General features: G+C 45.6%; 1 long non-coding RNA gene across 1 annotated transcript; it reads left to right on the plus strand.

Moving 5' to 3' along the window:
- Positions 1 to 2,884: 2,884 nt before the first annotated feature.
- On the plus strand, positions 2,885 to 10,026 carry LOC141126920 (uncharacterized). Its single transcript, XR_012241459.1, has 2 exons — positions 2,885 to 3,741; positions 7,219 to 10,026. It is a non-coding gene; the product is annotated as an uncharacterized lncRNA (long non-coding RNA).
- Positions 10,027 to 24,313: the final 14,287 nt, after the last annotated feature.

Genomic DNA, 24,313 nt, shown 5'->3' on the forward strand with positions numbered 1-24,313 from the left:
CCAGTGCAGTATCTGGGCCTTTTAAGGCCAATAACTTGCATATAAGCCTTCAAAATGGGCACTTTTGATTTTACAAGTTCGGGTCCCATAGACTTCAATGGGCTTTGGATTTCAGGTCCAAACATTTGCAATGTTCGAGAGTTCTATCAAGAACCGAACCAGGGGGTGTTCGGCCCACCTCTAGCAGCTACTGATTGACAAAAGTTTTCCAACATTCCTGTTTGACAGACGTTGATCTAACAATTACTTCCTGTCCAATAGGGACAGCCACACCTGAATCAAAATTCGGCCAGTTCCTGCTGAAGCCAAATTTTGATCCACCTATGGCTAGCTTAAGATTTATTACTGCTATACAAATTTATTTTGAGGTGGAAATTAATCATATTGGGTTGCTGCTGCTGTATGTAAGCCAAGCAATTATGTAAACAGAAAGTAGATCTGCAATTTATGTGATACCACAATATATTTTGTCACTGACAGTTTCTGAGTGTCTTAACAGTCTGTAATTCCACGTACAGCTTTAAGGCATCCCCCAAGAATGTTATTTAAAGGATAAGTTCACCTTTTGTAACAAGTTACATGTTACACCATATTACAAGCATGTTCTCCCTCCCACTCGCTGCCACAATTTAAAAAATACCTGGTCGTGTAGAGCTCCGCCCACACGGCCGTGTCATTCATGGGGGAGGGAGATCAACCCACAGTAAAAAAGTTCACAAAAATATATCAAGCATGCTTGCTATCTCGAACCATTCCATTAATTGCTTGTTTTATAAAGCCTCATGGCTAGAAATGAGACAATTTTATTTGAGAGTTTTCCATCAGCGTTCAAGCAGAATTGCATGTAATAATAATAAAAAACAAAAACTCTTTCTAGCAGTTCTAGCTCAAATACATTGATCTGGTGATTTATTTTACAGATAGTCTTCTCCTCCAGTAGATGTTGGTCATCTTTCATGCTGAATGATGTCCAGCAAGCCCAAGCTGTCATGGACACAACATCATGCTGGTGTGGTCCTGCAATACTGCAGCACAAAATGGTACTAAGCCATTATGTTAGTGATGGACCCATCCTGTCACTGGACTGGTCAGAGGCCATAGTATATTTTTGGATAGAAAGGGGAAAGGCTTTGAAAAAAAAGGAAAGATCAGTTGAAACCCAATGGTCCAAATCAATCTGGCACACTCTTTTACAGTTTTTCTGTATAAACTGTTTCGCATACTGACTGAAACCACTATTGTGTCAGTCGAAAGACAATTTATTGTGTTTTTTCCCTAAGCGGAATGTTGAACATGATATGCGGATAACAAGCTTCCAGGTTTCAGAGTAGAGAGTCGTCAGAATGGAGCCACCAATTGTTACCAAAGAACCTTGTCAATTATAAGCTGGAGACTCTTTTGGCAGTCTTTTCATCTACAGATAACAATGAAGTGATTATGGATATATGATGTTGAAAAGACTGATTAGATATAGAAATAGAAAGACTAATGACAGTATTTTTATTTGAGACAATCCCCGGGTGAAAGTGTGTTGGTTAGAGAGATCTTAATTGTCCTTGATCGACAGAAATAAAAAGAAATTACTATTCTGGAGGAAAATCTATATTGGCAACTGGAAGACAATATTTTAAAAGCATATTACTTTCCTGTATTATCTAAGCTTCTAATTATATAATGTGCACAGTATTTGTAATATACAGTACATTCTGCAGGTATTCGTATTGAAGGTTAAATACCAGTGACAAATATAATAAAGCATGGTTACATTTGCTACAACTAAGAGTGCTGCGAGGTGCCATGGAACCCAAGGTAGAAATCATTCCTGTCCCCTCTTCTATCAAAAAAATCCACTTTTGGATAGCAAAGCATCTATAATTGCATGTGTGAGCAGTGCTGTGTCTTGGCCTAGGCCAACAAGGCCCAGGCCTAGGGCGGCACTGTGCGGGGGGGCGGCAAAAAGCCGCCCCCCCCCCCCCCGAAAATGGCAGCGGCGCCCTCTTCCCGCACAGCAGGGCCACCATCTGGGGAGTACAGCTTAGCAGTGCGGGTGCGGAGGGGGCTAGAAAGTAGTTAAAGTAAGAACTGTCAAGCCGCCCCTCCGTAAAGCTGTAAATCTGTCTCTGATTGGCCCTCTGCTGGGGCCAATCATGGGGAGGAAAACAGCGATCAGGAAGCTGGGCGGCGGCACAGCGAAATCAATTAGAGCCGTTCTCTCTCTCTTCTCCCTTCAGCTGACAGAAAGGGGAGGGGGGGCGAGCGGGGGGAGTTCTCTGGCAAATGGAGCAGCGCTGTGACAGGGAGAGGAGAGATGCGGGCTGTCTGTGTATCTCCCCCGCTCACCCCCCCTCCTCTTTCTGTCAGCTGAAGGGAGAAGAGAGAGAGAGCGGCTCTAATTGGTTTCACCATGCCGCCGCCCAGCGTCCTGACCGCTGTTTTCCTCCCCATGATTGGCCACAGCAGAGGGTCAATCAGAAGACTCTGGGGGGCATCATGGGAAAATAGTCCCTGAAGAATGGCAGCCCTGTGTGTCAACAGACATGCTACAGCCCCCAGCATGCATGCACTCTGCTGAGGGGGGGGTGTTAGAGGAGAAAAAGAGGGAGCCACGCTGTACCCGCACCACCAGAGAGCCACGCTGTACCCGCACCACCAGAGAGCCACGCTGTACCCGCACCACCAGAGAGCCACGCTGTACCCGCACCACCAGAGCCACGCTGTACCCGCACCACCAGAGAGCCACGCTGTACCCGCACCACCAGAGACACGCTGTACCCGCACCACCAGAGAGCCACGCTGTACCCGCACCACCAGAGCCACTCTGTACCCGCACCACCAGAGAGCCACGCTGTACCCGCACCACCAGAGACACGCTGTACTGAAGTAGGAACGGGGGTCAGTTTATATGGCCATGGTTATGTGTGCAGTAAGGCTGATTTAGAATTTCAGCTAAGAAGCCATTCCTGTATATACTATGCTAAGAACAGTTTATGAGCTCTGTAAAATATGTTACAGGCTGTGGTTAAAGACACTGAATTCACCCTCTCACCCCCCTTAACACAGACACCTGTGTTTAGCACACTGACGTACACTTTCCTATAAGTTAGCAAATGTCAAGCTGATTAGTAAGTAAGATAAGGAAACCGCAAGCACAAGAATCTGCAAACTGCAAGAGTACAAAAGGAATTTGCTTTGCTAACTGCTTTGCAACCATAAGAGTAGGTTAACTGCTTAGAAAGGTTAAGAGGTTAAAAATGTCTTATAACGGAAATGTATTGTCTGTACGCTTGTGACGTAATGTAATGGAAGTTATATGTACAACTGAATTTGTCTGTATGGGCACTTCTTGGCGTGATAGACACGAGTCGGGCCAGGAGTGTCCATTCTTACTAGCTAAAAGAATGGAATAAAAAAAATCTCGCATACCAGAAAGTTCATTGTCCAGCAGTCATTACCAATATCCATCCTACCTTACTTGCTACCTCATTTGGTGCATTGGCCGTAAGGGGGGAATATCGGTGTGACCTGTTGAGGCAGGTGGCACTGTTTTCCACCAGACCTACAAGGAATGGTCCGAGAGGCCAGCCCTGTGGGTTATATCGTAGTCTCAAAAGGCGCCTTCTAGAACTGTTATCTAGGAGACTGCGCTGTGTCCCATTTGGTGGCCTGCTGTGGACGACCTTCGTAGCGTCAAAAGGACCTGGGAATCCGAGCAGTAGATAGCTGGAGCTCCAACGGGAACAGGTGAGAGCTTTTTACTTTTGGTTTTGGGATAACTGTCAGACAGCCAGTCGGTCGGCCTCTCGACGGATCGAGAGAAGGGAAGCCTGATCACCTTCCGAGAAGAGACCTCCGTTTAGATGATTGTGCATCTTTCGGACGAATTCTCAGTCAGTCAGTAATTTTTGGGTGGGAGTGTCTGGTATGATTGCTGTGTGTATGAGACATCACTTTGTGGTGAAGTGACCGTGTCCTCTTTTAAGTGCGTTTTCTGGCTGGGAGACCACGTCCAGGCCACTGACCGAGGGAAGCGTTGTCTATTGTCCCTACCTGTGTCGAGGATTCAGACCCCTTACTGAATTCTCATCATTTACCCTACCCTCTGTGTCTGTCTTGGTGTCTGTTAGGTTATAAGAATGGGTGGGAAACATAGTGTTGAATCTCCCCTACAAACCATGATCTCCAACTTTAGGAAGGGATTTGCTAAGAACTGTAATTTAAAACTTAGCCCTGAGAAATTGATAACATTGTGTGAGAAAGATTGGCCCTGTTATGGAGCGCGGTGGCCCCCATAGGGAACCCTTGACTTAGAGACCATTGACTGATTATTTGAGAATATTATGTCAGACTCACAGAAACATGACCAAGACGCACCTACCAGGAGGACTGTTCGTTCGGGTGATTGTGCATCCCTCAAATAAATCCTCAGCCAGTCAGGAGGAATATCCGTCCAGATGATTGTGCATCTCTCGGATAACTCCTCAGCCAGTCAGTCAGGAGGAATGTTTGTCCAGATGATTGCGCATCTTTCGGACAAATCCTCAGCCAGTCAGTCAGTCAGTCAGCTAGGAGAAAACGTCCGTCTGGATGATTGTGCATCCTTTGGACAAATGGGAGATAAAGACCTGCAGTGGATAGAAGCCACAAAAAGAGGAACAGTGTAGAATTATGGTTATGACAAAGAGTAGTGCCACTGACAAAACAAACAAAACATATATATTCTCAACCAGAAGAGACAGATCAGCCTCCCCCGTATGTAGATGAACAGACCTCAGATAGAGATAGGTCAGAGCCATGTCCAAATGCCCCGTCCAGTGGACAAGAGGACTCAAGTTGTTGTCCACCTACATCAGATTCAGCAAGTTTGTCAATGCCAAATCTCAGTAAATATACTCCTGACCTTAACACTCTGGGTATAGGCAGGACAGAAATAGGGAACTCAGTAGTAGTCAATGGGCTCCCCAATCAAGTGTCCACTTCCACTCCGAGAAATCCTGATGCAAATAGCCGGACCCTTGCCCGTCTTTCAACATACCTCTGCAAATGCCCCTAAGAGAACAAGCGGTGGAGGAATATCAGACTCTAGTTTACACCCCTTTTTAACACAACAGATTTACTGAACTGGAAGATTCATAACCCTGCCTACTCTGAGAAGCCCCAAGCCATCACAGATTTGCTCTGGTCAATAACCCCACTTGGTCGGACTGCCAGCAACTTTTATTGACCCTTTTTAATACTGAAGAAAGACACAGAATTAACCAAGCAGTGCAGAAGTATAAAGGCAAAAGACCCTTCCTATTAGAAAGACTTTGTAGTTTTTGGGGGGGGCATCAAGTCCAACATCAGTTCCTGTACATGTCGGATTCCCCTTTTCCCTCGCTGGGCAGAGACTTACTTGCTAAACTCAGAGCACACATATACTTCCAATCTGACGGATAGGGATAGGCTATCCTAAAATTGCCCCATCCCTTTGAAGCCCGCATACTGCAAGACATCCCGGGACTATGGGCAGAAGACAACCTACCAGGATTAGCCAGACATGTTCCCCCAATCCTTATCGAATTAAAATCAGGAGCCACTCCAGTCAGCCTGAAACAGTACCCAGTCCCTCGAAAAGCCCTAGTAGGAATACAAAAGTACTTAAACAAATTCCTACACTATGGAATTCTAAAACCCTGTCAGTCTCCCTGGAATACACCTCTACTTCCAGCGCAGAAACCCGAAACAGCTCACTGTTGTCCTGTTCAAGACCTCAGAGCGGTCAATCAGGCTGTAATGACCATGCACCCAGCGGTCACTAATGAACTGTTACAATTACTGTGGGAGGCAGGTTATAAGGTGTCCCGGAGAAAGGTGCAATTTTGACAAGAGACTGTAAAGTACCTGGGATTCAGAGTATCACAAGGGCAGAGACAATTGGGAGAAGGCAGGAAAGAAGCTGTTTGTCAGATTTCCACCCTGACTACCAGACGGCAAGTACGTGAATTCCTGGGAGTGGCAGGATTCTGCTGAATCTGGATACCGGACTTTGCCATAAAAGCCAGACCCCTCTATGAATCCACAAAGGGGGGAGAAAAGGAACCCTTCCAATGGGGAGAACAGCAAAACAGAGCATTAGGACATTAAGGTCTCCCTAATGCAGACTCTTGCGCTAGGCTTGCCAGATAGCCAAAAAGGTCTTCTATTTGTATGCCAGTGAAAAACAAGGAATAGCAGTAAGAGTCCTGACACAATACTCTGGGTCTTGGCAGCGCCCTGTAGCATACCTCTCAAAACAACTGGACACCGTAGCTCAGGGATGGCCATCCTGCCTGCGGGCTATCGCAGCAACAGCCCTCCTTGTGGCGGAAGCTGACAAGTTGTCATTAGGTCAGGAGACTTATGTCCGAGTACCTCACCAGGTACAGGCACTAATGGATTACAAGGGAAATCACTGGTTCACGAACAGTCGAATGGTTAAATATCAAGCTATGCTGTGTGAAAATCCCCGTATCCACTTAGAGACTGTAAACACTTTAAACCCAGCCACTCTGCTCCCCACCTCACAGGAACCCCTAACTCATGACAGTCTCCGGGTAATGGATATGCAAGCCGACCAGACTTGAAAGACAGCCCCTTGGAAAATCCAAACGTTGCGTACTTTACTGACGGAAGCAGTTTTGTAAAAGATGTTTATCCCCAGATATAGGCCCAGACAATGGCCCTGACTTTGTCCACAAGTGCCTCCAGGAATTAGCAACAGCACTTAAGATTACTTGGAAATTACACACCGCATATAGGCCCCAAAGCTCTGGAAAAGTTGAACGAATGAACCGCACGCTCAAGTCACAACTGGCCAAGCTCTGTCAGGAAACCCGAATGAAATGGACCTTGATGTTGCCCATTGCTTTACTGAGAATTCGGAGTACCCCAACAAAGAGGACAAATCTGTCTCTTTTTGAGGTACTGTATGGTAGGCCCCCACCCATCATTAGAGGGATAAGAGGAGACTTGCATCAGATAGGAGGGGTAGCTAACTGTTAACTGATACAGAAACTTGGGGAAAGTATGCAGTGTTGTATAACATAGGGAAATGGGTTCAAGAGAAACTTCCCATAAGCTTGTCGAACCCAGTACACCCCTTTAAACCAGGAGATACAGTGTGGGTAAAGGAGTGGAACATAACCCCACTAGGGCCAAAATGGAGAGGTCCTTACACTGTTCTGCTATCTACCCCAACAGCCATTAGGGTAGCTGAGGTGACACCCTGGATACACCACTCCAGGGTAAAGCGAGCTGCTGACCTCACAGACTCCGGGCACAGTACATTAGACCCCCAAGATCCTTTGAGACTGAGATTGACCAGAGAAATCAGAAGGAAGAACTCCAGCCCTGTGTTCAGCACACCCCTGGAAGCTGCTGAATTTACGCACGGCAGAAGATAGACAGACTGCAGCCCTGCGGCCAACACACTCCTGGAAGCTGCTGGCTCAACGCACGGCGGAAGATAAAGGATATCTACTAAGCTCTGCTCCAACCACAGCCCGGACGCTGGTTGGTCTACGCACAAGCTGAAGCTTGAGGATATTCATCAGTGTAATGTTTACTAAAACCGTTATAATGAGACTGTTGATAGTCATAATAGTGATACTGACCGGGTTAAAAGAGGGGGAGAGTAATTCATGTGACCCTTGTATAAAGACTACCAGAGTAGGATCCGTAACTACCAAGATGTTACTGTGGCACTCCCATTATCAATGCAAGGGTACAGACACTGGTACCTGCATACATAATGGGACTACCTATTCAATGTGCTCTGTGGAAGATCAGATAACCTGCTATGATCCCACTTATGCACCTTACAAAACCTGGCTAACCGTCCGGAGCTTTAGTTCCACCGGGAAGCTTATAAACCGTACACTGATCACTGACCCCAGCACTGCAGCAAGCCTAATTTTTGATGCGTGTGCTGCGATCAACCTCAACCCCTTCCCAAGAGGAGGGTGTGGGGGACTGGAATGGGAGAGAGAGTATTTGAGAAATGATAGGTACATCTGTTCAGGGAAACTGGGACCTAGCTGTGCAAATGAGGAATGGAACTACTGCCCCACCTGGGGGTGTGCTGCTTGGGGAACATGGGGGATGAAAAATCAGGATGCAATCCTACAATCCTTAGCTAGTTCATCCAGCTGCACAGTGGGAAGTTGCACCCCTGTGAATTTTACCATACATAACCCTGTCCGGTTTTTAGCACAATGGGGAAATAAGTTTGGAGTTCATATTTATGGTAAAGGATCAGACCCCGGTACAATTGTGTATGTCTCACTAGAAACTGAACTAACAAAGAGTGTTAATCATCAGCTATTTCATTCCCTTTATGAAGAACTGGCCACTGGTATGGAGATGCCTCCTAGCACAAAGAACCTGTTCATTGAACTGGCAGAAAGTGTGGCTGACAATTTACAAGTGACAGATTGCTATGTGTGCGGAGGAACTACCATGGGAGACCAATGGCCTTGGGAAGCCAGGGAAAAAGATTATGATGTGCCATTCAGTGCCACCTCTGAGCAGCCTCCTGAACGAATAAGGTCAGAATGGCACCTGAAAACATCAATAATTGGGAAATATTGTATAGCCAGGTCGGGTCCCCAGTATAGAACACATGTAGGAGAAATGGCCTGTTTAGGACAACAGTTTTATAACAACACTTCTAAAAGTACATCCTGGTGGAGTGATACAAACATACCCCTGCCTGACCCACACCCCTTTAGGAAACTGGAAAGACAATGAATGGCCCCCAGAACGTATTGTCCAGTATTATGGTCCAGCTACTTGGGCCGAGGATGGCAGTTACGGTTATAGAACACCAATCTATATGCTTAATCGAATTATAAGGTTACAGGCTGTATTAGAAATAATTACTAACGAAACTGCTACTGCCTTAAATTTGCTTGCTAAACAAGGAACAAATTTACGTGCTCATGTGTATCAGAATAGACTTGCCTTAGACTATCTGTTAGCTACTGAGGGTGGTGTCTGTGGAAAATTTAATCTGAGTAATTGTTGTTTAGAAGTGGACAACACAGGAAAAGTAGTTGAGGAAATCACGGGTAGAATGAAAAAGTTAGCTCATGTGCCAGTCCAAACATGGAATGGTTTCAACGCTGGTAGCTGGTTCGGGGATTGGGGTTTCCCCAGTGCATATGGGGTGAAGGCTATATTGGGGATCGTTGTAGTAATACTTGTAGCATGTCTGCTGCTACCCTGTCTGATTCTCCTTGGGACTAGAATGATCCAGAGTTTCATTGAGGCCACCGTTGAAAGAAAGTCTGCAACCCATATTATGGCTATGTGGAAATACCAGCCATTAACCCCCCAAGACTAAAAAAATCTCAGTAACATTGGGCTCTGATCCATTAGAAAGCAGAACTGTATGCTATTTAATGATGCTTAATCTCGCTCATATTAATCGCTATGATTATGATCAAAGGGGGGAATGAAGTAGGAACGGGGGTCAGTTTATATGGCCATGGTTATGTGTGCAGTAAGGCTGATTTAGAATTTCAGCTAAGAAGCCATTCCTGTATATACTATGCTAAGAACAGTTTATGAGCTCTGTAAAATATGTTACAGGCTGTGGTTAAAGACACTGAATTCACCCTCTCACCCCCCTTAACACAGACACCTGTGTTTAGCACACTGACGTACACTTTCCTATAAGTTAGCAAATGTCAAGCTGATTAGTAAGTAAGATAAGGAAACCGCAAGCACAAGAATCTGCAAACTGCAAGAGTACAAAAGGAATTTGCTTTGCTAACTGCTTTGCAACCATAAGAGTAGGTTAACTGCTTAGAAAGGTTAAGAGGTTAAAAATGTCTTATAACGGAAATGTATTGTCTGTACGCTTGTGACGTAATGTAATGGAAGTTATATGTACAACTGAATTTGTCTGTATGGGCACTTCTTGGCGTGATAGACACGAGTCGGGCCAGGAGTGTCCATTCTTACTAGCTAAAAGAATGGAATAAAAAAAATCTCGCATACCAGAAAGTTCATTGTCCAGCAGTCATTACCAATATCCATCCTACCTTACTTGCTACCTCAGTACCCGCACCACCAGAGAGCCACGCTGTACCCGCACCACCAGAGCCACGCTGTACCCGCACCACCAGAGCCACGCTGTACCCGCACCACCAGAGAGCCACGCTGTACCCGGATCACCAGAGAGCCACGCTGTACCCGCACCACCAGAGCCACGCTGTACCCGCACCACCAGAGAGCCACGCTGTACCCGCACCACCAGAGAGCCACGCTGTACCCACACCACCAGAGAGCCACGCTGTACCCACACCACCAGAGAGCCACGCTGTACCTGCACCACCAGAGAGGGAGCCACACTGTTCCCGCACCACCAAAGAGAGAGCCACGCTGTACCCGCACCACCAGAGGGGGAGAAAGATAAAGCCACTGCCAGGGTACAGACATGCTACACTACTGACCAGAGTCCGCCTGGGCAACCCAGAGTGAGCGAACGTCCAGCTGGAGGGATCACTGTTGCGGTTTCATTGGGTCTGGTAAGAGAGCCTGTTGGCCATTATCCATTACTGTTCCCAGGGACTGAGCCATTAGGAAGTGCCTAACCTGATATCCTCTAGGCCTTGTTGACCGCCACAATGAGCTCCAACGCTGGGCCTCCAGTCCAAAAATTAAGGGGGGGGGGACACAATTTTTACAGCTCCAGGTGACACCAAACCTAGTGACGCCACTGTCCCGGAGCCCACAACAAGTTCCGGCACTGAGCTTCGGTAACTGGCAGCCAGAGTGTGCTAGCGTGGGCACCCAGGAAATCTGCCACCTGGGGTCCCACAAGCGGCGATCGGCTTTCCGTAGCAGCCGCCACCTCTCTCCCCACTGTCAGCCACACACACTCCTCGGCTCCTCCTCCTTCTCAGCTCCAATGTTCTAGTGTACACAGCCAGGAGGAGAAGGAGCCACAGAGGAGGGACACGACTTCAGTGCAAGAGCCGCGCTGCCGGTCTGTGTATAGTTTACAGTGGAGGGGGACACAGTAACCGGGAAGGGGGGCAGATAACAGATGCACACATGGATGAGGGGAAGGGGGGTAAGGGGATATGTGCTGGGTGCTTTGGGAGGGGAGAGGATATGTGCTAGTGAGGGGGGTCTGATCCTCCCCTCCCAAAGCAACTAGCACATATCCCCTTACCCCCCAAATGAAAAGATGCCACATGCCTCTCTGTCCTCTTCCCGTGGCGTCCCTCTGTCCTCCTCCAATGAAGATGACAGGGCGGATCTTTAAAAGAAAGGGGTGTGGCCTTGACAGGAAGGGGTGGGGCATATTTAAATTAGGGGGTGCGCAAGCTCAGTCAGGCCTAGGGCAGCACAAAACCTAAATACACCACTGTGTGTGAGACACCATTTTGGGGAAGTCTAAGGACAGCTGTCTGTGGAGCAGACTATACAAGACCTGAGCCTCAAGCTGGCCATATACTGAATTAATTTTGGACAGTTCTAATGAACTAGCCAAAATTTGATCACTAGGACCAGGGCATCCCAGGAGACAATGGGGGCACCACGTAATTCTCATCTAGGCGTGAAAGCTTGAAGTGCTGTGGTGCATCACAAGAAAGGTCCAAAAATTAGGAAACATTTCTCAATTTAGTAAAAGTAAGAAAGAAGGAACAAGGAGAGACAACATTAGTTTAATGGGTAAAGGTCTGCTATTTTTAACCTTTCCTTGTGGAACTACTGACTGTCATGCATTTTCTCGCAGTATTATGAAAAACTGGCCTCGAACACATCCACAGATAAAGAATTCTGAATGCTCTTTGACTTTACCAACTGCAGGCCTGTTCAAGATCAGTGTCTTTTAAGCTATTAAAGGCAGAAAATCAGAATGACCGCCAGGCAGCTAGCATATTTAGAATGAGAACATCATTCTTTGACCCTCCCTCCTAGATTGTAAGCTCTAACGAGCAGGGCCCTCTGATTCCTCCTGTATTGAATTATATTGTACTTGTACTGTCTGCCCTAATGTTGTAAAGCGCTGCGTAAACTGTCGGCGCTATATAAATCCTGTATAATAATAATAATAATAATTCTTTGATGACACATATCCTTTAAATATAACTTGGTTACCCTACTATGTGACAACACAAACAGTCCCTTTTTCAGACAGGTACAGTCAGGTCCACAAATATTGGGACATCGACACAATTCTAATCTTTTTGGCTCTATACACCACCACAATGGATTTGAAATGAAACAATAAGATGTGCTTTAACTGCAGACTTTCAGCTTTAATTTGAGGGTATTTACATCCAAATCAGGTGAACGGTGTAGGAATTACAACAGTTTGTATATGTGCCTCCCACTTTTTAAGGGACCAAAAGTAATGGGACAGATTAGCAATCATCCAAACTTTCACTTTTTAATACTTGGTTGCAAATCCTTTGCAGTCAATTACAGCCTGAAGTCTGGAATGCATTGACATCACCAGACGCTGGGTTTCATCCCTGGTGATGCTCTGCCAGGCCTCTACTGCAACTGTCTTCAGTTCCTGCTTGTTCTTGGGGCATTTTCCCTTCAGTTTTGTCTTCAGCAAGTGAAATGCATGCTTAATCGGATTCAGGTCAGGTGATTGACTTGGCCATTGCATAACATTGCATAACATTCCACTTCTTTCCCTTAAAAAAGTCTTTGGTTGCTTTCGCAGTATGCTTCGGGTCATTGTCCATCTGCACTGTGAAGCTCTGTCCAATGAGTTCTGAAGCATTTTGCTGAATATGAGCAGATAATATTGCCCGAAACACTTCCGAATTCATCCTGCTGCTTTTGTCAGCAGTCACATCATCAATAAATACAAGAGAACCAGTTCCATTGGCAGCCATACATGCCCACGCCATGACACTACCACCACCATGCTTCACTGATGAGGTGGTATGCTTTGGATCATGAGCAGTTCCTTTCCTTCTCCATACTCTTCTTCTCCCATCACTCTGGTACAAGTTGATCTTGGTCTCATCTGTCCATAGGATGTTATTCCAGAACTGTGAAGGCTTTTTTAGATGTTGTTTGGCAAACTCTAATCCGGCCTTCCTGTTTTTGAGGCTCACCAATGGTTTACATCTTGTGGTGAACCCTCTGTATTCACTCTGGTGAAGTTTTCTCATGATTGTTGACTTTGACACACATACACCTACCTTCTGGAGAGTGTTCTTGATCTGGCCAACTGTTGTGAAGGGTGTTATCTTCACCAGGGAAAGAATTCTTCGGTCATCCACCACAGTTATTTTCCGTGGTCTTCCGTCTTTTGGTGTTGCTGAGCTCATCAGTGCGTTCTTTCTTTTTAAGCATGTTCCAAACAGTTGTTTTGGCCACACCTAATGTTTTTGCTATCTTTCTGATGGGTTTGTTTTGTTTTTTTAGCCTGATGGCTTGCTTCACTGATAGTGACAGCTCTTTGGATCTCATATTGAGAGTTGACAGCAACAGATCCCAAATGCAAATAGCACACTTGAAATTAACTCTGGACCTTTTATCTGCTCCTTGTAAATGGGCTAATGAGGGAATAACACACACCTGGCCATGGAACAGCTGAGCAGCCAATTGTCCCATTACTTTTGGTCCATTAAAAAGTGGGAGGCACATATACAAACTGTTGTAATTCCTACACCGTTCACCTGATTTGAATGTAAATACCATCAAATTAAAGCTGAAAGTCTGCAGTTAAAGCACATCTTGTCCATTTCATTTCAGATCCATTGTGGTGGTGTATAGAGTCAAAAAGATTAGAATTGTGTCAATGTCCCAATATTTATGGACCTGACTGTAGATAGTTGACGGCCATTGTAAACAAATGGAAGCGTTATTTATGTATTTGTAACAAGGTCCCAGGCCTCCTTCGGTCTAATGAGAACCTCCGGGGCCAGAGGTAGATGACATCCTTCTATATATGGTGGGTTTTGAGTCATGGTGGGTGCAAGGTAGTTAACGTTATTGGGCGCCAGACACTTCTTGAATGCAAAATAGAGTTTATTTCTCTTAACAAACTTTTTGTGGGAGAGAGGGTTAGGTCCAGGACACTCTTAGGTAGTTGCAAGATCAATTGGCAGACTCTGAGACTTCAACAGGAGAGCAGCCATGCAGGGAAAGGCTTCCAGCCAGACGCCACAGCTGCATGTGCAGGAATGCTGTCTCCTATGGCAACAGTCTTTAACAGTTCCTAACACAAAGTGTAACAGTTCTTTCACTTCCACTACAATCACTCCTTGTAGTTCTTCAGCCCAATGAGCTCCCAGTCTCTCACTCTCTGCCACTGAATCCCTTGAGCTCCTCCAATCTTCATGGTGGTATCTTCCTCAAGCATCACCTCTCTGCTGGGTACCTAGCTTGGCACTCAGGATACCTCTCAAGCTTCACCCTACTGGCCTGCTCGGTCCCTGGCTTGACACACAAGGCTGCTCTGCAAGCTTCACCTCCGCTGGTTGGGTCCCTGGCTTGATACCCACTGCAGTTTCCCAATTCTTCACCATCTTCGGTTGGTGAGAATGCTGCTCCAGTACTTGCTTCAGTTACTCACTGTGGTCCCTGGTAAAAAGGTGGATGGTCCCTTACTGGCGACAGCTTCCCCTCTACCTCCAACCACGATAAGTTTTCCTACGGGCAGAACCGTCACTTCTGGTAGGACTGCAAGCCGCAATCCCAACCTTGCGCTGATCTCTCTTGCTTCTGGATAGGCCCTCAGACAGCCTAGCAGCCAGATGTGCCCGGGATAGGCCCAAACTCCGGCCTAGCAGCCCGGGCAATACAACACATGTCCATCCAGACAGCCGTTCAGGTGGCACAGAACACAGATCACCTGACTCAACCCAAATATATAGGCTCTCCCAGCAGGCCAAGGGATTTAAGAAAGCCCCTGCCCATTGTCTGGGATACCCCATATAGCCATAATCTGACATTGCATTGCCCTTCAGGTATCTAATACCACCAGGTACCTAGCCACCTAGCGGCAAAAGAGAGAAGTGCAACAATTACAGACTTATGCCCTGTACACACGGTCGGACATTGATCGGACATTCCGACAACAAAATCCTAGGATTTTTTCAGACTGATGTTGGCTCAAACTTGTCTTGCATACACATGGTCACACAAAGTTGTCGGAAAATCTGATCATTCTGAACCCGGTGACGTAAAACACGTACGTCGGGACTATAAACAGGGCAGTAGCCAATAGCTTTCATCTCTTTATTTATTCTGAGCATGCATGGCACTTTGTGCGTCGGATTTGTGTACACATGATCGGAAATTCCGACAATGGATTTTGTTGTCGGAAAATTTTATAGCAAGCTCTCAAACTTTGTGTGTCGGAAAATCCGATGGAAAATGTCCGATGGAGCCCACACACGGTCGGAATGTCCGATAAAACGCTCCGATCGGACATTTTCCATCGGAAAATCCGACCGTGTGTACGGGGCATTAGAGTGAAATCAATTGATCACTAACAATAGGCCAAGGTAGCTATACCTGGCAGGTAAATTTAGGAGCAACCCTGCCTAAACACCAGGGTGCTACATCATTATGTGTCATGAGACAAACTACTAAAAGGCTATATACACAGAAGTGATGTGTTGTGACATCTGAAATGAATATTACATCTTCAGAGCAGTCATAGAGGAGGCTGTGTGTGTCTTCCAAACAGCTGAGCCTGACAGTTACATATGCAGCTAATTAGCCTAATTAGGTAACGGCTCAGGGATGACTGGAAGCTCAAGATTAGCCTGCTTGCCAGAAAATCTGTAAAGCAAATGCATTTAGGCTTGCGCCACTCTCTTTGACCAGATGTCTGAAGAAAAAAGATTGTCCTACCGCTTCTGAATTTGACAAAACTTAAAAGGGAATTCCATCTCTAACTGTTTACAAATGAATGCAAAAACATTGAAAACAACTGCTTATATTCATGTACCAATACAAAAATTCCCAATCCAACTAGTCAGCACAAAAAGACAAATTAAACCGTTTGAACAGTTTGGTAAAAAAAAAACAGTTTTTTGGTTGCGTACATTTGCAAATACATGTGAAGGCACACTGCCGCATCAAGGCACCTTTGCACAGTCTAAAGTCTGTTCAAGTGGGTGTACTGCAGTGCACACCTGTGTGATGGCCATGTGTTGCCTGCATGGGATGAATAGTGTATCCATGTGCGGGCAGTCCCATTCATGTCAGTTGGAAACCAGCTTCTGCATGGACACAGCCACTGCTTCCAATTTGACATCTGTGTGGGTCCCCGAAAGCACACTGTCTGTGTTCGGAGACCCGCACCCATAAAGATGTCAAATTGGGAGCTGCGGCTTGAAAGGTATTTTCTGATGTATACGCTAACCTTAGTGTTCCTATGCAGCGTACACACGGTCGGACTTTTCGACCGGACTTGTCTGACGGACACCGACGGACCAAATCCAGCGAACAATCCGATCGTGTGGGGGCTTCACCGGACCTTCAGCGTACTTTTCCAGTCGCAACTGAAAAAGTTCTGACGGACTTTAGATTTGGAACTTGCTTCAAATCTTTACGTCGTAACTCCACTGGCCGCAAAAATCCGCTCGTCTGTATGCTAGTCTGACGGACAAAAACACACGCTAGGGCAGCTATTGGCTACTGGCTATCAACTTCCTTATTTTAGTCCGGTGTACGTCATCACGTACGAATCCGTCGGACTTTGGTGTGATCGTGTGTAGGCAAGTCCGGTCGTTAGAAAGTCCATTGAAAGTCCGGGAAAAGTCTGTCGAAAGTCTGTCGGACAGGCTGTCGGACTTTTGTAGCTGAAAAGTCCGACTGTGTGTACGCGGCATTACTCCTGTTTTTTTTTTTCTGCATAGAATGTCATAAGTATTGGCAGTTCAGGAATTCTGCCTCCTAGAAATGTGGATAGCTGAGAAACAGCAGACAAAAGAGTAAATTAGAGCTACGCAGATCAGGTCCCAAACCAGCAAATAGCAGCAATTAGCAGTTTATGGTATTTGATGTGAATTGGTACATCTTTGCTTAAACAGTGAATGCAATCATGAGGGGGCTTGAAGGACAGCAGAAGCTAGAGGAGGATGAGACATACAGTGGGGTGCTGGAGGGAGTCGCATAGATACAAACGAGGGATCCATACGAGGGATGAAAAAACACAGCTTCTTCTTTTACGAACACAGAAGCCCTTCATGTCATCTTACTTGACACTGTAGTAAATCAAACCCGTGATGCGTCTATACAATATTTCTTATTGTTTACATTAGGTAAATTCGAAGACAAAACAAACCTATGGTTTACAGACCCGTTTTATGTGGAATAATAAATATTTATGTGGTATTAGAACCTATAACATCTCTATATACTGTATATTGGGATGAAGTGCAGATTGTGTGTATTTATTTTCTGGTATATGCCGCATAGCTGGTATATTTTAATAGTATGAAGATGCAATTATTTGGTCAGATTATCACTCAGAATGTGTATACTGTCCCTAGAGACTATATTATTTTGTGGTTCTACAAAAAGGAATATTAAATAAAAAATAAAGATTGAGAAACTGGGGAAGTGGAAGTGCGGGGGCAGTTGCTGGTGCTGACCCACGCACGTCCACACCTGAGAAGTTTTATTATGGACTATCTCGGTACTCGGTAATAGATAACAATTGATTGGTCATAAAATAAAGTTTAATAGTGGAGGTGAAGGAAAGGACTACGCTATAATGGGGTAAGTGAGCAAGTCCTTCTCCTTTCCTCTGTTTTATATGATTACTTCCTGGAGCCCTCACGGAACAGCTTCGGAGACGGCTATCAGGCTGGGGAGCACTTGGAGTCTGCACGGTTCAGGAGCCGAGGATATTACCTTGAACCAGGTCTCATTCATCTGTGTCCAACACCCGAGCAACCTCGGATGAATACAGCACAAGATCCCAAGCTTGTTTGACCCCTCTGTCGTATGACGTTCGGGGTCCATCACAGCTGGTAAGAGTACCCATTTACTTTTCGAGTTTCGTTGTTATTGACTACAGACAAGCCTTACACCATTTTTCCAAGATTGGGACTACCTCCGTCAGAGGGACATACCATTCAACACTCTTGTGGACACTTTTTTCACCTACTTACTGGGCTATATTTAGTCTAGCCAATATGTTTTGGTTTTACATTTAGTTTTATTTATACTTTTTAATAGCACTACACTGTCACTGTATTATAAAATAAAGTTTAATGCATACAAAAATATATATATATACAAATTATATAAACAAACAGTGTATTTTCTTATAAAAACAATTTGTATACGCCACAGTTAACAAGCTACTGACAGGTTCACCCGTAGAGTTTCTGTTGAGAGGGGGTATACATAAAAATCTCCTCAACCAGTTTCTCAACAAGAGACCGCTTCTTCAGGAGGGATGGTCTATGAAAACAAATAAGGCATTTACACAAAGCATAATAAACACAGCAAAAGAATTTAACAAAGAGTTACATTCAATATTAAAATAAGAAGACCAGCTCACCCACTCAAACGGGACCAGCAAACGACAGGGCTCAGCAATTCCCCCCGCGGCGGACACGGGGGATTGTAATTGACAGAATCTAATTGAAAAGTAATGTTGGAATTAAGAATTTAAAAGCTAAAAAAAGCTTGGTACACACAAGGGTGTGATGAAGTGACGGGTAGACCGAACCAGTGATTGCGGGAAAAAAAGGGGATAAGTGCTGAATAGGGGGGGAAGGGGGGAAAAAGCTGGGGGGGGGGGAGGGAGAGAAAAGGAAGGGAGGAGGGGAGGGTGGAAAAGGGGGGGGTGGGGAGGAGGGAAGGGGGGATGGGGGGAGGAAAAAAAAAAGAGAGGCAGGAAGGAATGAGGGGGTTAGTGTATGGGGCAGGGAAAGAAAACCAGAGCCGGGGGGGAGAAAAGTGCACCGAGGGTAAACAGATAGCCACCCTGATCATCAATAGATATGCATATTTGAAAAATAATAATAAATAAATAATAAATAAAAAAACTTTGAATAAAAGAAAGTTTGTTTTTTTTTTTCCAAAAAAAAGAAAGTTGTATCTGAACAGCTTCCATCAGTATGCAGAGAACAATTAATTATTTCTTCTTCCACAAAGCAGGAAGCTGTATACAGATCCTGATAGAACCCAATAAGTATGTTTTACAACAATTGGTCCATTGTAACACAGCAGATCTCGGCTTAGAGCTCAAGCTTAAAGTCTAGGTTCACATCTATGCGGGCTGTGCTTGATACGTTTTTCAGCCACGTTTTGTGTTGCATTTTGCATTTTTAAACCCTCGTTTTTGATGCGTTTTTGCATGCAGTTTTCATGCATTTTATGTTTTTTTTTTTCCTTTAAACACGTTGTAAACACACTGTATATAGCAGGTTGCTAAGGAGCAGGCCGAGAAGCCAGCCGTTGCGTCTTTAACCACTTCCCGCCTGGCCCATAGCAGATGACGGCCGGGCGGTGGTTCCGTTATCCTGGCTGGGCGTCATATGATGTCAAGCAGGATAACATGCCGCCGCGCGCCCTCGGGGGCGCGCATCGCGACGATCGGTGGAGCGGTGTGTCAGCCTGACGCACCGCTACACCGATCTTGGTAAAGAGCCTCCAGCGGAGGCTCTTTACCACGTGATCAGCCGTGTCCAATCACGGCTGATCACGATGTCAATAGGAAGAGCCGTTGATCGGCTTTCCTCACTCGCGTCTGACAGACACAAGTAGAGGAGAGCCGATCGGCGGTTCTCCTGACAGGGGGGGTCTGTGCTGATTGTTTATCAGCACAGCCCCCCCTCAGATCACCACACTGGACCACTAGGGATCGCCACTAGGACCACCAGGGAATGGGCAACATGTGGATGGCCAGGTATGTACCCCATGGCCATCCACATGTGCCCAATCTGTGCCAATCAGTGCCCACAAATGGGCACTGATTGGCACCATTATGTTTCCGTTATGCCCAGCAATGCCACCAATAAGTTTTATCAGTGCCACCAATCAGTGTCATCAGTGCCACCTGTCATTGCCCATCGGTGCCACCTGTCAGTGCCCATCTGTGCCCATCAGTGCCCACCTATCAGTGCCCATCAGTGCCACCCATAAGTTCCCATCAGTGCCACCCATATGTACCAATCAATGCCACCTACGAGTGCCCATCAGTGCCACCTATGAGTGCCCATCAGTGCCACCTATGAGTGTCCATCAGTGCCGCATACCAGTGCCACCTATCAGTGCCCATCAGTGCCACCTATCAGTGCCCATCAGTGCCGCCTATCAGTGTCCATCATCAGTGCCCGTCATTGCCACCTCATCAGTGCCACCTCATCGGTGCCCATCAGTGCCGCCGTATCAGTGCCCGTCAGTGCAGCCATATAAGTGCCCGTCATTGAAGAAGAAAACGTACTTATTTACAAAAAATTTTAACAGAAACAAAGAAAAACTTGTTTTTCGGTCTTTTTTTATTTGTTGCACAAAAAATAAAAACCGCAGAGATGATCAAATACCACCAAAAGAAAGCTCTATTTGTGGGAACAAAATGATAAAAAATTTGTTTGGGTATAGTGTAGCATGACCGCGCAATTGTCATTCAAATTGCGACAGCGCTGAAAGCTGAAAATTGGCCTGGGCGGGAAGGTGTCTAAGTGCCTGGTATTGAAGTGGTTAACAACCGATGAGTTATCAGCTGTCAGCGGGGTTCTATCTCCTGACTGCACGTATGCCTCAAATGGCACCGTGGTCCGTAAGCAGGATCTGGAGTTTTTTTAAAGAGCTTTGCTAGAGACAAAAGAAAAAGCCCAAATGGATTAAGGAGAAGTTCTATAAATCTTCTATTTATGTTTTTTTTGGTATTGATGTTTTTGACAAACTGTCTGTTTGCTCCCTGGGGGCATTCTTAAGGGGGAACTGTCACGGTCCCTACTGTGCCAAGCAGACAGCCTGGCGGGGTCGCATCCCAGGTGGCCCTGGCTGGTCTTGAGCTCATGGCCTTTCATTTGGTGCTCCTGTTTGCCTCTGAGCCACGCCTGCTTTCCAACCATGCCTAGTTCAGCATGAGGTACTGAGGGCGATACTCTGATTGCACCTGTCCCTCTTGGATCAGCTGAGACAGGTTACCTAATTTGCTGGGTATAAAAGACTGCCTCATTCTGAGGGCCTTGTCAGTTCATCATCTCTTGGTTGCCAATTGTGCCTGTTTTCTGTTACAGTGTTCCAAGACTGACCCCGGCTTCTGACTCCGGCTTCTGACCCTGGCTCCGTTTATCGTTTATCCTGTCTTCCGGAATCCTTGACTACGGCTTTACTTCGACTATCCCTTGGCAATTTCCTGTTAAAGCCCCCGTGCACAGATTCACAGCTCAGGTAGCTTCTTACCGAGTGCTGTGTGTATTTGCAAGGGTGAGCATACTTTTCCACAATATGGACTCCAACCAAGGTAAGCCCTTACACTTGGTCCTCCACTCACTCAGTGGTTCCTCTCACCACCACTAGAGAACAAAGTAGGGATGTATGGGCTGAGGGATCGAACCACTAAGTGCAGTGAGGGACTAAGCATCCAACATACTTGGAAGAGAAAGCAATCCCCTTTCTGGTAAGACCCTTTTTAAAGGGGGCTTCCAGATTCCGATAAGCCCCCTGCCTGCAGACCCCCACAACCACCGCCCAGGGTTGTCAGGAAAAGGCCTGTGTTGAGGGCATGTGGCCTTGCATGGTTGGGGGGGGGTGCTCGCTTGTCCCCTCACTTTTCTGACCTGCCAAGCTGCATGCTCAGGTAAGGATCTGGTGTGGATTTTGGGGGGGGAACCCACTACGTCATTTTTCCAAATGTATACCAAACCCGAAGGTTTTTCATGATTTTTTTTTTTTTTTTTGCCGCAATTCTTTTTTTCACATTCAGCTGTCAGGCTGTCTGCACCAGGAATACATACTGCTGAAAGTTTTGAATTCTAAAGGTTCTTCAAGTGGCGGTTTCTCACCCGCAGAGATCAGTGTGGGCAACTTAACATAGAACTAGAGTAAAAACCCCAGTCATTTTTTGTTTTTTGGGGGGGGGGTTTTGCCCATCTGTGTCCAATTGGGGAGACTTCTGTTCACTTACCCCCCCATTGCCAAAAGAGGAAGTGAGAGGAAATTTTCCAAAGTGAGAGAAGCCTGGGGTGGCGCCAGGGTCACCAGAACTAGTGTCCTCATTGGAAGATTTCCCCAATACTACTGTCCCGGAGTCACCCAAAAATTGGGATTTTCTTTTACTTGTGCTTTTAATGATAAGGGTACAGGTAGACATGGGGACAAGTAGAGATGATAAATCTTCCTAACGGGGGAACAAACAGTAATAGAAACAGACAGGTATTCCTATCCCTCTCCAATCTATCCAAAAGTTAAAAAAAAAAAAGAAAAAAGTTTTGCCTTTAGTTATACTTTAAGGATGAACATTAGGCTAGCAGCTAGATACACCACTGAATTACATATATGGAATCCATTTAACCTACCTTAAGATATGTAAGTCTGTTCAGGCAGTCTTTGGGTCCAGGTGTCCTTGCTAGACAACACAACTAGGTCTTGACCTGCACTGAATTAGCAGTACATCCTGTTCAAAACACATCCCCTGTCTATGATTTGGAATAATGAAGGAGTAGCGGCAGACTGATGAATCATCATTCTACTTTCTCCTTCTGTCAATACTCTTCATTAGCACATGTTCATTGCAGCAGAGCCTGATTGGCTTTTTAGCTGGACACGTGCCTGCCCCCAAGCTCAGGTGGCACATTTACTTTATTGGTGGGTGTGGAAGACAGATCTGAGGTTGCATTTGACCAGCTTTGGATTCAGCAATTCATATTTGGATACATTTGCATTGTAGGCAAAGCAAATTAAACAAAATCTTTTACTTTATTTTGCATTCAAATGCATGTGTTTGAGCACACATGGATGTTTGTATCTTACCGCAGCATACTTTTAGCAAAACATTGGGGGTCATTTACTAAAGGCAAATCCACTTTGCACTACAAGTGCAAAGTGCACTTGAAATTGCACTGAAAGTGCACTTGGAAGTGCAGCCGCTGTAGATCCGAGGGGGACATGCCAGGATAATAAAAAACAGCATTTTAGCTTGCACATGATTTGATAATAAAATCAGCAGAGCTTCCCCTAATTTCAGATCTACCCCTCAGATTTACAGCGACTGCACTTCCAAATGCACTTTCAGTGCAATTTCAAGTGCACTTTGCACTTGTAGTTTGCACTTGTAGTGCAAAGTGGATTTGCCTTTCGTAAATAACCCCCACTAAGTCTTGTTTTACTTCTCCATCGGGGGACTGGTTGGGGTTCAGGACATCCTTGAGCTGACTCTGACATCACACATGGGTTTATACCAGGACTATAATCCATTGATTGTTGGCTGATACAGATCTGGGACACCTGCTCACACCAGTGTATTGTGTTAATCACAGCTACCACCCTGTCTGCACAAGTTCAGATCTCAGCAGGATTTGCATCATAGCGCACAAGGAGGAATCGCCAGACGGCAGTCACAGGACAGTGAGTACATGACAGTCTGTACCTTGGTCATATCGGCACCACCATGTCAGTACCCAGAGCATAGCTCCCAACTGTCCCTGACTTGGAGCAATGTCTCTCTTTCCTCCTCATTTGTCCCTCATTTTGGTCTGATCTATATAGTTGTATATAAAATGCACTTTTTATCTTTCAAAAAGTGTTTCTCAGTGCTAAACCTTTCATCCAAATTCTAAATTACTGCATTTGTACATTTTAAAAGCCAATATAAAGGAATACAAATTAAACATAGGATAGTTGCGCGCTATTATGCAGGAAAATAATTTTTTGAGACCTGAAATTGCTGCTGCTGTCACTTATGTGCTCCCTCAGAAAAAACGTAAATAAAATATACAGTATCTCACAAAAGGGAGTACACACCTCACATTTTTGTAAATATTTTATTATATCTTTTCATGTGACAACACTGACAAAATGACACTTTGCTACAATGCAGTGGCGTCCCGTCCATAGGGGGCACCCAGGCACCCCCCCCCCCCCCCTCCTATGTAGTCATAAAAAAAAACATTTTTAAAACTGCCCCTTTAGAGAAGAAAAAAAAAAGTCCTTTAACTAAGTGCACTGTGTTCGAGCACCGGACACAGTGCACTATGGGAAGCGCCACGTCAATGCAATCACGAGAATGCAGACGCGGCGCTTCATTTGCGGGCTTTTGTCCTGCCTTGCGGCGCTTTCTGAAGCGCCGAGTAGCTTCCGCCTGGCACTCATAGTATCTATTACTATGGCCGGG

Source organism: Aquarana catesbeiana, linkage group LG02 (assembly GCF_042186555.1).
Source record: "Aquarana catesbeiana isolate 2022-GZ linkage group LG02, ASM4218655v1, whole genome shotgun sequence".
In the NCBI taxonomy this organism is placed as follows: domain Eukaryota; kingdom Metazoa; phylum Chordata; class Amphibia; order Anura; family Ranidae; genus Aquarana; species Aquarana catesbeiana.